Source organism: Lutra lutra, chromosome 17, assembly GCF_902655055.1.
Source record: "Lutra lutra chromosome 17, mLutLut1.2, whole genome shotgun sequence".
Classification (NCBI taxonomy): domain Eukaryota; kingdom Metazoa; phylum Chordata; class Mammalia; order Carnivora; family Mustelidae; genus Lutra; species Lutra lutra.
In genome coordinates, this window is record NC_062294.1 from 32,583,132 (window position 1) to 32,598,354 (window position 15,223).

A 15,223-nucleotide genomic window follows, 5' to 3' on the forward strand; every position below is an offset into this window, starting at 1 on the left:
ACGCAGTGCCTCCAGGCTCTCAGGAAGACCACCCTCCTCCCTCTGCTTGCCTTCTCCAGGTCCTCAGGGCCGCCCAGTTCCCCAGCAGGAAGATCGTGTTCAGCAGCAATCCTGTCCCAGAAGAACATAGCTCCTGTGGATAAATAAGATGCCAGCTTACAGGAAACAGCAGAGAGGACGCTTTGCAATACCTTCTAAACAGGATGGAGTGTACAGGAACAGAGTTTGTCATTCTGACAGAGAATCTGGGAGTATTGGGGTTGGAGGAGACTCCTGAGCTAGTCCGGTTCAGGTTTCAAAGTCTTTTTTTTGTTGTTTTTTTTTTTTTTCTTTTAAAGCCACAGAGGCTTTTTCAAATGAAATTTGATACAGAAACCCAATACATGAGAAAGACCGAAGCCAAGCTCTTCAGGCTGGGAGGCCAGGGGGCTCTACCTCAGAACGTGGGGTACCTGTGGGGCTCGAAGGAGCACTGTTTGAGAACCACTCTGGTGAACCAGTCAGGTCACTTTGCTGACTGGAAAGAAACTCAAGGTCACAAAGCACTAGCGTAGAAGAGCCAAGACTTGAACTGATTTCCTGCCTTGCATCCCTGGACTTGCTCTTCTGTTCCAAGCATTCAAGAATTTAAAAAAAAAAAAAAAAAGCATTCACTCCAAAAAGAAAGGCATAAATCTTGATGTTTTTTAACATCCTTTTTTTCAAAATGGTACACTTGGCTTCTCACCTAGTCACTAGGATAGAATTGTTCAGCCATCAAATCTCAAGACCCTGTTTATCACTTGGTCATGTTTAGCTGGGGGTCCACTAAGACCCTGGGCCCTTTTCCTCGGGATCGTCTCCCTTGACTCTTATCCTCTCACTTTACTGAGCAGCCCTTGTGCAGCCAGCTCTTTGCAGAGCAGGTACCCACAAGAGCAGCTTCTCCCTGGTGTCTTTGCAACCACAAGACAGGCTGCAGGGATCTGCAGATGTGAGAAGATGCTCCGGAATGTTCTGCAGGGTCCAGAGGGAGCCAGAGAGGCCAGGGAAGAAGCTGAGAGCCCAGCGTTGAGTGTCTCTGGGTTTTGCCTGTCTGGCTGCTTCTGGAAACAGCAGCTGGTTATTCTCCTCTGGATAGGTTCTCCTCCCTGACTGCAGTCCCTGTAGTTTGGGGGAGCTTGAGCGCCGGCTGTCCTCAAGCCCCAGCTGTCCTCTAGCCAGCCCTCCCCTCCACCCCATTTAATCAGCTGCAGTTTCTCTGCTTGTAAGTTGTATCCATTTCCTCGCGCCGCACCTCACCACACACCCACACACCGGATGGCTAAAACCACAGAAATGAATTCTCTCACAGCTCTGGAGGCCGGAAGTGTGAACTTGACGTGTCAGCAGGACCACGTTCCCTCCGATGTTCCAGGGGGAACCAGCTCTGTGCCCGGCTCCTGGCTTCAGGCGGCACCCCTCCGGCTTCCTCTGTTTCTAGATACCACTCCCATCTGTGCCTCCATCTTCACGTAGAATTGTCCCTTCTGCGTACGTCTGTGTCCGAGTTCGCTTCTTCTCAGAAGGACGCCAGTCATTGGATTCAGACGCCTCCTGATCCAATAGGACCTCATCTTGACTTGATCACAGTTGCAAAGACTCAATTTCCAAACAAGGTCATGCTCCTGGGTACCACGGGTTAGGATGTGAACCTATCTTTACAGGGGACGAAATTCAGCTCCCGACATAAGAGGGTCAGGGGCATACTGGGTAGTGGCATCCCAGGATTTTGTGAAATAAATGTGCAAGGACTGAGCCAAATGACAGCTTACCAGCATCATCCCATCTCGGGCCATCACAGGATCCCACTGCACCCTGCATGGGCCCCCCAAAAGCAGGTGTCTAGTCCTTTGTGCTATTCTTTTCAGTGGTGGGGATGGGTCTATCTCCTCCTTGTCCCACCCTGGGCACCTGATGCCACTCCTGGGGGCTGAGCGAGCAGACGACAGGCCTTGAATCCATCTGGGACTCCTTTCAGTTTGCCCTCCCCATAGGCCCTGGGCCCCACCCCTTCTCTGCCTCCCAATTCCTGCCTGACCCCAGCTCCCCTTGACAGCTCCGGCACCTGCTGGCTTCTCATGGCCTCCTCCCTTGCTCGCTCCACACTGCACTCAGAGAGAACTTTCCGCGCAGAGGTGGATCATCTCACTCCCCACCTCAAAGCCCACCTCTCTGTTTGAGAGGTTCCTGATCTTCCATGTATTTCTTTAATAGCCAGGGCCCCATGGGACATCATCTTGGGGGCGCTTGCTCTCATTGTGAGGGAGTCCCTCTGGGGCACAGCTCATCAGGCACTTGCCCTGGACACCTCGAGGAGGGTGGGGCAGGGCTGGTGTCATGGAGGGTCGACCTGGGCAATCTCGCATGACCCCTCCCCAGAAGGGCCTCGGGCTGGGTGTAAGTCTCCGTTGTCACTGTTGTCACTGTCAGATTTCTCAGTACTTTGTGAACAAGGGTCCCCTATTTTCATTTTGCACCAGGCCTTCTAAGTCACGCGGCCTAGCCTGGTGTCTGGTAGATAAAAGGTGCTCAAGGGATAATTACTGAATGGTGTCGCAGGTACCCCTTGTTGGAGGGGAAGCAAATCTTGTGCCCTGCCCACCGCCCCCTCCCTACCCACCTCCAATCTCCTTCTGAAAAACCCAGCCTAGACCCTACCCAACCTTAAACGTAGAAGCCCTTGCAGAGAAAGGAGGGGGCAGGGTAGGACACAAAGTGACCCTAAATCCCTGGCGTCTTTCCCTGGCTCCCTGAAGACACCTCAGAAACAGCAGTAGCAGAGCCCTGCAACCAGGAGGGGCTGTTGGTGGGGATGGGGGGTAGGAGACAGGCTGCAGGAATCTCCCAGATATCCCCGAGGCCCCTCAGGAACCTAGAGGATGAACTCACTCCTTCTGCAGGGAGGACCGTGCTGCGCATGTGCAACCAGCAGTAGGCGGGGCCTCCCGCTCCTGGAACCAATTCATCCCAGACTGGGGTGCAGCCCACCCAGTGAGCTCATTCTTTAAACCACCTGAACCAGGCTGTGATGTCAGCCCCTTTCTCTCCTTCCAGTCATGGCCAGGAGAAAGCCTCCACCCGAAACCCACCTCCCTTTTGCCGATCCCGGATTTTTACAAAGGGAGCAGCGGTCTGTCTGTCCTCTCGGGGCTTTCCAGTGGGCAACATGACCTAGCTAGGGTTTGATGATATGATGACATGCTCTTTTCTTGGTTATTTTTCTTTGTATGGACCAGATATTATTTCATTTTCCCCCATTTATGTGGGTGACAGAAATATTCCTTATTCAATTAAAAGCATTACAGCAAAGGGAATCTTTGTAAATCATAGTAAGGTGGGGTGGATATGGGGGGGGCATTTGGGGGGATCCTGAGGGAAAGGGGGCATTTCTTGAACTCTGGTCCCAGCACTCATACACAGTGGACACTGAGGCTCAGAGCAGGGAGGGGACATGTCTGAAGTCCCATACAGGGTCTGTGGTGACGCCAGTGCTCTCCTCCAGCTGACAATTCAGCCTTAACATATGTGGTTCATGACGAATCAAAGCCTGGGCTGCCATTTTGCTTCCTGAAACCCCCTTCCACCAAGTCCGACCCCCCTCCCCTGACTTCGGGGCTCCTTGGCCCATTTAAAAACCCAGGCGGCAGGCAAATCCTCCTTAGCAATCTTCAGACAAGCTAGTCTAGAGACTGGAAATCATGTTTCTGCTTTGAAAACTGCCACTGACTGCCTTTCCCACCTTCTGCTCAGCAAATCTTCACAGGCCGTGTTTTAAATACTCTTTCTCCTTTTGCTGTGATCAAAGGACTTGCTTGTTCCCCTGATAGGTGACAAAAGATGTCAGAAAGACTAATGAGAGAATGTGGTTGCCGCCACCGCCCCCCCCCCTTCCTTTCTCCTGGAAGAAGGAGGATCAGAGGGCAGAGCTTCTTGGGCTGGGTGGCATTTAAGATTTAAGCAGGGGAGAGATAAGGGTAGAGGTTGGATCAGGGATGGAGGAGGGGGCCTCAGGCAGGCTGATAATTCGGCGCCAGTGGCTGACATCAGTTGGTGGGCCTCCCAGCATGCATTTCCTTCTCTGGGCAGAGCATCCCAATTTTGCTTTGGAATAAACCACCATGCCTCCAGCGTCATTTAATTCGGGAGGCATGGCCCCAGCCCCAGCTGTGGGCTGTGTGTGTGAATGAGACTGGCTCCAAGGTAGATATATGACCCAATCAGAACCATGGAGAAGGAATCTTGGGGCTCTAATTGGACCGAGAGCTAGGAGAGAGGACAGCACTTCCAACTGGTCTCGGTGGGATGGGGATGCAAGCCTGGAGCTGTTGGAGAGCTTGCCCAAGAGGGACTAAGGAAATAGAGCCCCCAAAATGGAGGGAGAAATGGTCCACTGAGCCCTGATGATCTTAAGCACCTAGATCAAAACACACCTATGTACGGATGCAGAAAAACCCCTTTTTTTTTACTTCAACTCCTGAGGATTTTTCTTTCATTCTGACAAAAGATGACAATTTCACGATCATCTTTTTTTGTTTTATTTTATTTATTTATTTGAGAGAGAGAGAGAGCACAAGCTGTGGGAGAGGCAGAGGGAGAGAGAACCAGGCTCCCACTGAGCAGGGAGCCCAATGTGGGGCTCGATCCCAGAACCCTGAGATCATGACCTGAGCTGAAGGCAGACGCTTAACCAACTGAGCCACCCAGATGCCCCACTATCATCCTTTTAACACCCGAACATGTGACTTTAGGTGCCTCGCTCTCTACTATGATCCCTCCTTAACCCCAAGGATTTGACAAATACAATTTCTTCCATCGCATTTCTAGGCACAATTTCAGTTCCTTCCAGGCTCATCACACACCAATACTGCAAGAGTCTCTGTTGAATGGCACAAGTTCAAATGGGGAAACTGAGGCTCACTCAAGTGCATACCACATAGAGAGTTCCTAAGGTAAGTCACACCTCTGGAGTTCTCTATGCCTGGGTATCTTCCCACCCAAGAGACAGTCTAGAGGAATGGATCAAAAGTCCTCACAGCCCTATGATGCCCACAACCTCTATCACTTTCCCTGACTTAACCATCCCATTTTATAGGTTCAGGGACTGAGGCAGCAGCAACAAGGAATATGTTCCTCTAACTCTCATCTCCTTATCTGGACACACACTCAGTACTTAATCTTGAAGCTAGGGGAGAGGGAGACTGAGCACCGACAACACTGATTGTGCTCCTGGATCCAGTCATGCCTGAAGGCCCTAGAACTTCTCTTGGATCTTTCAAGAGCTGATAATTCCTTCTTTAAGATTTATTTTAGGATTTTGTTACTTACAACCAAAAGAGTCCTGATTATACAGCTGCATTCAAATCTCGGAGGGGCCATATGTCTAGAACAAAGGGAACAACTCTAGTCAGCCAGCCCCAGAGTTCAGAAGACCTGTCTTAGAAAGTTCAGGCATTCTATGGACATCCCCAGTTATCTAGGTGGGTTAGAGCCCCTGGAAGCAGTGGGAGGGGAGTCTGGTAATGTGGAGATTTGGTGGCAACAAGAGTTCATGGGATGGACACAAATGCCAGGGCAAGGTGCCCCTGGGAGAGGGCCTGGTCTTCAGGAAACAAGGCCATAGATGCCAAGACCAGCAGTTCTCAAAGCATGGTCTCTGGACCAGCATCAGGGTCACCTGGGAACTTGTTAGAAATGCAATCTCTCAGGTTCTGCCTCAGACCTACTGAACCAAAAACGGGGTGTTGGGCCAGCACATTGTGATTTTCACAAGCCTTCTGGGTGATTCCAATGCTGCATAAAGTTTGAACACTACTGGCTTAGACATTTAGATTAACTCTATGCAGCGAGGAGAGGAAAGTAATGCTTATTAAGAAGAGATGTGGGGACCCCAGAGCCCAGCAATTGATCTTTCCGGTTCACAAGTGTCTCAGGGAACTTCAGCAGCTCCAGAAGTTGGTACAGTAACCTCCATGCCTCTCCCATGGGCCCACCAAGCCAGCTAGCAAGGTCAGGGACAGCCACCACCTCCACGTCCCTCCCGGCTCATCTGTCTCAGCCCCCTTCTGGGCACCCCATGCAGCAGCCTGCCAGGACTGACCCAGAGAAGAGGGAGGGCCCACAGGGTGTGAGTGAGGGCAGAGGTTGACCAGATGAACTTTAACCTGAACTCTAGGGTCATACAGCTCTCTGACTGCACCCTTGCCCTAACTCAAGTTCAGTAACTGTCTCGAGGTAGTAAGGATAAGGCTGCATTTTGTGGCAGTAACAAACTCATCTGACATCTCAGTGGCTTAACACATGACGTGTTACCTTCCTGTTCTCACAAAGCCCAGAGCAAGTCGGGAGACTTTCTAGGACAACGCAATGTTTCCACAGACCAGGCTGCTTGGCTCTCATGGCTCTGCTATCTCAGGGCAGAGAGAACTGCAAAGACATGCACAGACTCAGCATTTCCACCCATGTCACTCCCACTGGTAGTCCCCTGGCCAAAACTAGCCTCGTGGCTCCAGCTAGCTTCAAGGGGGCTGGGACACACCAGAAGCATGTGAAGAGTTGGCGATTGATAGAAATCTCCGCTACCTACCTGCTGGACACCCCAGCAGCTGCCCATTCTGCCACTGCCCATGGGATCCCTCATTTCTTCAAAAACACCTACTAAGGATCGACAGAACCAGACACTGTAAGCAGCGTGGATGTGGATGAACATACACAGGACAGATACGGTTCCAGTCCTTCAGGAGCTGGTGGGTAGAGAGTGGGGTGCTGGAAAATCAGGCAGATCCTCCCAAATGTTCCCCAGACCCATATTTCTATGCCGCCATCCTTCCTGACTCATCAACCAAGTCTAGTCAGGTTTCAACCCTTGGCGGAGGCTCAGTTTTGCCATCTGTACAATGGGCATAAATCAATGAACAGAAGTCATCCAATAATAATGAGAAGAGTGAGTCTCAGACTGATGATACCTCACAACCCTGGGCAGTGGGGCCTGGAGTCAAATGCCATCTGTCTGATTCTCATCTTCAGGTCCCCTGCGGGGTCCTTCTTCTTCCTCCCTGGGTGAGTGGCCCCTGCAGAGTGTCCCTTGAACTTTTTTTCTTCTTTTTAAGTAGGCTCCAGGCCCAGTGTGGGGTTCCAACCTGGGGCCCAAACTCATAATCCTGAGATCAAGACCTGAGCTAAAATCAAGAGGCAGGTGCTTAACTGGCTGAGTCACCCAGGTGCCTCTAAACCTTTTAAGCTTTCTATAAGAATGAGGGGATCCGACAGCCCAGTCTCCCTGCTACAGCCAACATTAACCAGGCCTGGTCCCCTGAGCATAACTTGAGCCAGCCCAGCCTGATCTCTGAGGCATCCTTGGAACTGGTTCCTGGCTCAGGTCATCCCAGGAGGACCAGAGTGGCCCAGCTGACACCCAGGATTCGGACAGGGTCTGCTCCAAGCCCCTCATCCCCCTCCTATCTCCCCCGCTCCAGACTTAGATGTCGTTCAAAAGCTTACCACGGGACCCAGCGAGGCCACCACTGCCACCATTAGAAACCTGATCCCGAGTCGCTGATTAAAACCAGGAGGGGGTTTTAATCAGCTGGGGCCATATGCTATTTAACTGAAGATGAAAGTACCAATGATAAGCATCGTCTCAGAAAGGATGTCGTTAAAGGAAGAGCAGAACAGCGAGTGGTATCTTTTATCATTACAGCAGCCCCGTGCCAAGCTCTCGTTAGGGGCTTTGAGGACCATCTGGGTCCTGTCTTTATTATGCAGCGTACAGAGTCATTGTGTTTGAGATAGCTCCCGAGCCCACGCCACGCTCAAATTCTAAATATACAATTAATGCCTATTAATTATAGTTTTCAAACCAGCAAAATGATCCTTCATTAACTTAATCGCCTCTTCTATTTTATCAGGAAATTGTATTCTCGCTTTCCATCATCCTTGCATCTGAAGCCTCCCGGGGGCGGGCGGTACGTGATGCTTGTCTAACTGGTGAGGGGAAGACCTGCCTGTCCTCCGGCCAGCTTGACACCCCTCCCTGCCCCATGCCACCATCCGCCATGAGATGGGAAGCCGTGAAGCCTGGTCAAGCTGGATCCCAGGTCATCAGGAATCAGATTGCAATCAACGTGTGTATGTGTGTGTGTGGCAGGGCGGGGCGAGGGGGGCGGAATAGAGAGGCTTACCTTCCTCATCTGTAAAATGGGCGTGATGGAAAGCCTATCTCACAAAGTTGGCAGGAGGATCACATGTGCAGGGCTTTGCCTGCAAGGGGATTTTCACACCGTGGCTTTGCAGAGTGCCCAGAGCAAGGAACAGGCTGCTTCCGCACCCCAACTCTGTGGGTCCCCAAGCCTGTCTAGACTCTCCTAAAACCCAATTCCAGCTTTCTATACATTTAAAGCAGCTCCACGCTTCTCTTGCTCTGTTGTGACTTCATATCCACAGCTTTATTTTAAGTCCTGTCACCTCATCTCATTTGTGCCTTAAAGTGGTTTAGAGCTAAGCAGAAAAGACGAGTAGTTGCACTCCGAGGGATGTGTGGGGAAGCCTGAGAGGGACATCTGTCCCAGGCTTGGGGGTAAGGGAGGACTTCCTGGAGAATCTGGTCTCGAAGGAGGCAGCATAGACCCACAGACCCCTGCTGTTCTGGCCTGCGGTCAGGGACAGCCCCTCAAGCAGAGACTCGCCTTGCCCCCCAGCAGAATCACTTCCCATGCTGTGCCCAGTCTTCCTGCAAGGACCTCGGGCCTTCTCCAGGCCTGTAGGGGCCTGCTTGCAAGCACACAGCCTGCCAATGGGTGGGGTTGGGAAGCATCAGCACCCGTCTGGTGGCTTTTTGGGGAGAAGCCCCCCGAAACGCAGATCAGGAGGCTAGATCATCTCGCAGGAGGACACTCTGAGAGTGCTGGGCTCTGTACACATCTGTAGAGTTCTGTGCCTCCTCGTGTCAGCTTGTCACCTTGCAGCTCACTCTCCTGTCCCCTCACTGCTTCTGCTGGCATCCCTCTGCCAAAACGTCATCTGCCCTCAAGCTCTTGTCTCAGGCTCCGAGGTAGGGAAGCCAGGCTAAGAGCAGGGGCAAAAGGCTCAGCAGGGAAAGGAGAGCAGCTCCCAGGACAGAAGGGGAGCAGAGGCCTTGGTTGTTCGAGGACAAGGAGGTACAGTGGTACAGGGTGGGGAGGGAAGTGAGGGTGTGTGGGAAGGTGAGGCCGGAAGCAGGCAGGAGGACCTCACGGAGGCTGGGGTGGGAGATAGCTGGCCCCTTGACCTTTACTAAGCATGAAACAAGTTTTGGGGTAGGATGGCGAGTTTGTTTGGGGGCACGCAGTTGGGATCCCTTGTTAACAGCCTAGAGATGGTCATCAAGGCCATGGCTATGGATGAGATCCTAGGAAGTGAGGCCATGGAGAAGAAAGGGGGCCAGGATCAAGACTGCAACAATGCCCCCATTTTAGAAACTTTTTATTTTGCCAATACTTACAGATTCTGCAGAGACAGTACAGAGAGGTCCCATGTACCCAGTTTCAATGCAGTCATTTTTTTTTTTTTTTAAAGATTTTATTTATTTGTCAGAGAGAGAGGAGAGAGAGCGAGCACAGGCAGACAGAATGGCAGGCAGAGGCAAAGGGAGAAGCAGGCTCCCCGCCAAGCAAGGAGCCCGATATGGGACTCGATCCCAGGACGCTGGGATCATGACCTGAGCCAAAGGCAGCTGCTTAACCAACTGAGCCACCCAGGCGTCCCTCAATGCAGTCATTTTTAAAGGAGGATTCAGCAAAGTGGTCCAAAGTGGTCCTGCTAAATGTGGTCCAGAGGGGCTAGAGAATGTCCAACAGGGCTTGATGTCCAGAAAGTCATTTCACTGAGAACTCAGTTTGGTTGCAAGAGAAAGTGGCTTAAACAAGTGAAAAGTTGATTTCACTTTGCAGGCGTCTAGGTCTGCTGGAGAAGTCCGGTTCCTCGGGAACACAGGCTTCTTCCAGCCACTCTACCTTCTCTGTGGCATTGCCCTTGTCCTCACAGTCCAAAGCGTTGGCTTTCCAGGCAGCAGAATGGAAGAGGGGATGGAGGAGAAAAGGCACAATGGGAATAAACAAGCTAGCTCTTCAAAAAGATCCCCAGGGCTAGTCCTCCTTCGGACTAGAATTTAGTGGAAAAAATTGAGTTGTATTAGAGTTGAGAACCATAGCCTTTATTCTTAGAACTCAAAACCAGAGGTTCTACTACCAAGAAGAAAGGGAGAATGCGTACAGGGGAGCAACAAACAGCTGGTGCACAGAGTCCAAGAGTGGAGGGAGAGTATGAAAGGGAGAGAATGTGGTCACCATCATGAAACACAGCCAAGAAGTCAAGAAAGGTGGCTACTGAAATAGCCACTGGGTTTAGGAATAGAAAAGTCAATGGCAACCTGGTGAGGATAATGACAATTGTCCCTCTGAGTCCAGAGCCCTTGATCCCGAGTTCTCTACTTCTCCAGAGTTGGCTCTTGTCAGGTGTGTGGGGCCGAAAGACAGAGGTGATGGCATTGAAGGTGCTGTAGAGAGAATGGTAGCAATCCAGACCAGGAGCTACTCTAGAGCAAGCAGGAAGTGGAGACAAAGTCCAGAAAAGACACTGGTGTATTGGGAAGAACCAAGAGGGACTGTGAGAAGGACAGGAGGGAGGGCAGAGGGAGGTGGCAGTTTTTGTGGCTTCTGAGGTGGGGCACTTCTGGGCCCACAAGAAGGCCAGCAAGGGGGGTGGCTAAAGAAGGCGGGGGAAAGGAGGTCTTTGGGGAGAGGGCTGGAGGTTACAAAATGGAGGACGTGGGTGTCCACTTGAGTGCTGAAATCCCCCAAGGATGCTGCAAGATGTCAGATGGAGGCAGACACTGAGTTTCCTTGGCGCAAACCCAGGCGCCTCCAAAGCCACCCCAACACTTTCACATTCTTAGGGCCCCCGTGGACACCTGCCCCGAACCTTATGTTTGCCCGTGGGTCTCCAGGAGAAGGTCCCAACCCTCTCTTCTTCCTCAAAGGCCCTCCGTGATCACCCGGCACGGGCCTGACAACCCTAAGGGACAGACGATGCTGGTGCCCTCAGTCCCCCCATGCAAAGCATTTCTGCGTCGGCCAGTCCATTTCCCACCTGCGGCACCTCCCAGGCTTTGCGGAAGGTCGGTCTGCACCAGAGCCTGCTCTGCCTGCCGGCGGGAGCGGCGCACGAACGGCGGACAGCACTGGGTGGATAAACGCCCCGGCGCCCTTGCTGCGCGCGTGTGGAACTCTGGGGGGTGTTCTACGTGGGCTCCCGGGGCTCCCAGCAGGATTAAGCCCCCACCGTCCACACGGCTCGGCGTCCCTGCCTCACTTCCTCACTGCCCTACTGGCATTTTCCAGGATCACTTCGGAAGAAACGACTTGATCTCAAATCTTCAAATCAAGGAATTTCTCCTGAGAAAAGCCAAGCAGCTGGAGTGTCCATGCTGAGCAGCTGCCAGGCTCTGTAGGAGTGATACCAGGCGATGTCCTCCGGGACCCGGGCGCTCTGTCTCCGCGCTGCAGTCTCCAATCACCTCGCAAGATGGCTGCCACCGTGATATCTCGCAAGCCCGCCCGCAGACTTCCCTTCAGATCCCATTGGCCAGAGTAGGGTCACATGACATGCCGTGAGCCAATCACTGGCAAAGAGGAGGGCTTTGCCAAGGTGGCTTGGACAAATAGTAAAATTAATACAGAAGGTCTCCTGCTTCTCTGGAAGTGCTGAAGGAGGAGGAGAAGGAGGAAGAGAGGAGGAGAGGGAGAAGAAAAAAGAAAGCAAAAAAGAACCAAAATTCGTAATGCCCAAAGAACAACTTTCGAAGCTCAGATATTCATATTTGGCTATGTTATAAATATTAAAACGTGAAATAGTGAAAAGACATCCTTGATCCTTCGTGCCCTCCCTCCTTCCTTCCCTCCCTCCCTTCTTTCCTTCCTTCCTTCTTTCCTTCCAACATATATTGAGTGTTTACTATGCCCTTGGCCTCAAGGAGCTCACAGCCTACTTGCTGGGGGTCGGTGTGGGCAGACAAGAAAAGCACAGAGTGTGCAAATGACAGGGTGGCAGAGGCATAACCTACGGACCCCCTGATTCAGCTGTTTCGTCACCTGGTACGCACCTGTCACCCTCGCAGCCATCCAGGATCATGCCTGCTCTGCATAGCCACTCTCCTCCAGGAAGCCTCCCCCGATTTCTCCAGGATGTCCAGGATCTACCCTGTCCCTGTGCCCCCCTCGGAACTTGGATGGACCAGGTGCTGGGCTGATACTGCGTTGGCTGCCTCTGAAGTGTCCTTATGTCCATTTGTCCTGTCTTCCTCACTAAGGGTGAGGGCTCCAAGACTGAGGGGTCTGTGTCCCCAGAGCTGACCCACAGCCTAGGCTGACCTGACCTGCCTAGACCCCGCCCTCACACCTGCCTCTGGCCTCCTCCTCTCCCTGTCTCTCCCATCAATTTCTTATTTCATAAAAATCTATTTCTGTCCCGTTTTTGCCATGTACATAAAAAAACTGTGGTATCAATTAGCCTTAGTTCTCTCTCTCTCTCTCTCCCCCTTTCTTTTTCCTCCTCGTCTTTTTTGGAAACCTCTTTGTAGGGAAAATCTCATATTTCAGCAATTTGCATTATCCACACACTCAGCTTTGAAGTTCTAAGTTATGGTAAGAAAAGGACCCACTTATCTGCCCATAAAAAATGTTCAAAGCTTATAAATTCCCTGAAACAGATGTACATTATCATTGGATTTGCCTTTCTTTTTGCTAGAGCATGCCTAATAGAGTTTCCGCCGCCCCCTGGCCCCCTTCCCCCGCCCCTGTTAGCATCTTGTCTCCACAGAAGCCCGCTCCCCACTGGGCCAGACTGACTTCAAAGGTCCCAGGCTGTCTGTTAGAAGCAAAGCACAAAGTGGGAACATGGGGGCCTTTTAAATCCCCCGCGTTTAAGTCAATATCATGCCTCCCTTCTTTCCCCTCTTCTGGTGGAGGGACATAAGTCAGCCATTCCTTTTCTGCCTTCACGAGCACCAATTCAGCAATTACCCCCAGAGAGAGGAAAATTGAGGCCTCTTTCTCTCTCAGCCTCCGTCTTTACCCTCTTGTTTTTCCCAACTTTACTTTCTGTTCCTTCACCCACTTAAGAAGATATTGTTCAAAAGCAAGGAAGGTATCGCTGATCCCTGGTGTAGACCAACAAGGGGATCCTTAGTACTTTTGTGGGTAAGAGTGTCACAAGCAGCTTCTGTCCGACAGGCTGCCACTGTGTCCTGTGATGAGAGCCCCCTCTCCAGGCGACTGTTTACAATCTCCACTAAGTGACCAGACGGTCACACCCTAATTGCCCTCCCTGCCCTTGATCTCCCAACTTTTTGATGTGTCCTCACAGTAATGAGCCCCCAGGCCCTGCCCTCCCTGGGCCTCCATCTTGCTGTCTGTGTTCAGCCTCACTGTCTTCCGTCCATTCATCTGATGGCCCACACTCTCTCCCACCCCAGGGCCTTTGCACAAGATGTTTCCTCTAGCTTTTCACCTGGCTATTTCCTCCTTATCCTTGAGGGTCTCCATTTGAATGTGGCTTCCTGGAGAGTCCCTCTCCAACCCTGGTCTCAATCGTGTCTCCTCTGTTATTCCCTCATATATCTCCCCCAGAAATTGATAACAATGTATTTTTTGTGTGACAGTTGCTCCCCTACTAGATTGAAAGCTCTGTGAAGGGAGTGAGGGAGGATGTCTATCCTATTTGGAGTTGAGCATGGCTTCTGGCACATAAGAATTGATCAGTAAATATTTGAGAGTACAGATGGAAAGAGGAATCTGGAGATGAATTTGGGACAGGTGTGGTCCAGGAAAAGGCCAGCCTCCTCTGAGAGGAACCTCTCTGAACAGTGAGTACCAAGTCTGGGTCACCCTTTGCTCTGACCAGGCTCAATTTTGGAGTGGTCAGCTCCTAGAGACAGACCTGCAGTAATTAAGTCACACGGCAAGGCTGAGTGAGATACTTGAATGCCAAATTCTCCACAATGAAGGAGGGAAGGAAGGAAAGAAGAAATAAGGGAGAAAGGGAGGAAATAAGGTCACGTGGACAGCGCTAGACTATTCTGGTTAGGAATTTCTGAACAAATTAGAATCAGACATTGCTTTTTGAGGATAGAGTCAGAGGAAATGAAATCAGGCGACCATGGCTATCTGGGGAGGATCTGGCCAGGGGACAGAGCCACCCTAAGTCACCCAGGTCCCATGGACTATCCTGGGAGCCCACAGGCCAAGGCCAGAGGGGTTACCCCTCTCTCCCATGTTACCCAAAGCATTCCAAGTACATTCCTGGTTTTGAGTCTATCCAAATGCCACTACCCATCCCCGAGGGCAGAGTCAACATGGTTTTTTGTTTTTAAAGATTTTATTTATTTGACAGAGAGAGAGAGAGAGATCACAGAGGCAGAGAGGCAGGCAGAGAGTGGGGGGCGGTGGGAAGCAAGCTCCCTGCTGAGCAGAGAACCCCATGCAGGGCTCGATCCCAGGACCCTGAGATCATGAACTGAGCCAAAGGCAGAGGCTTAACCCACTGAGCCACCCAAGTGCCCCAGAGTCAACATGTTAATGAACCTGAGCACAATGCGATGAGCGGGGAGGCTCCCTGCCCACTTGTCCTTTTGAATACCATCAGCAGAGAATCCTGGAGCACTAGAGAGGGCCCTATGCCAGCCCTAGCCCAGGCCACGGGCCACATGGGGAAGCCAGGAGGCATTGTCATTCAGTCGCTCCAACAAGTGTCTATCTCTGCAGGGCCTTTGGGATTACAAAATAATCTTTGGTGAGTAAGAGCATGCTTTGGTGGCCATGGACGTTAACTAAATAATCAGAGGCACAAACAAGTATATAGAGCCAATTCTGATTATTCACAGAGTCTTTATTTATGAGTTTGCCTGATGTCTAAAATGCAGAGATTTGTAACCCCCAAATTGATACTCACGGCGCTTTCACAGTCAATCGTAGTTATGTGTGTAACAGGAAGAAATTTAAGCCACTTAGATGTGCGGGTTTCCGGCTGAAGTCAAACAAGGCAATGTTCTGCCTTCTTGTTTCAGCTCTTGTGCTATGAACAAGTGTCCTTGCTGTAGTCTGTTTCACGCCCCACTTGTTGTATTTTTGTGCCCTGTGTTGCTGATTTCACCATTTAAAATGCACCCCAATGT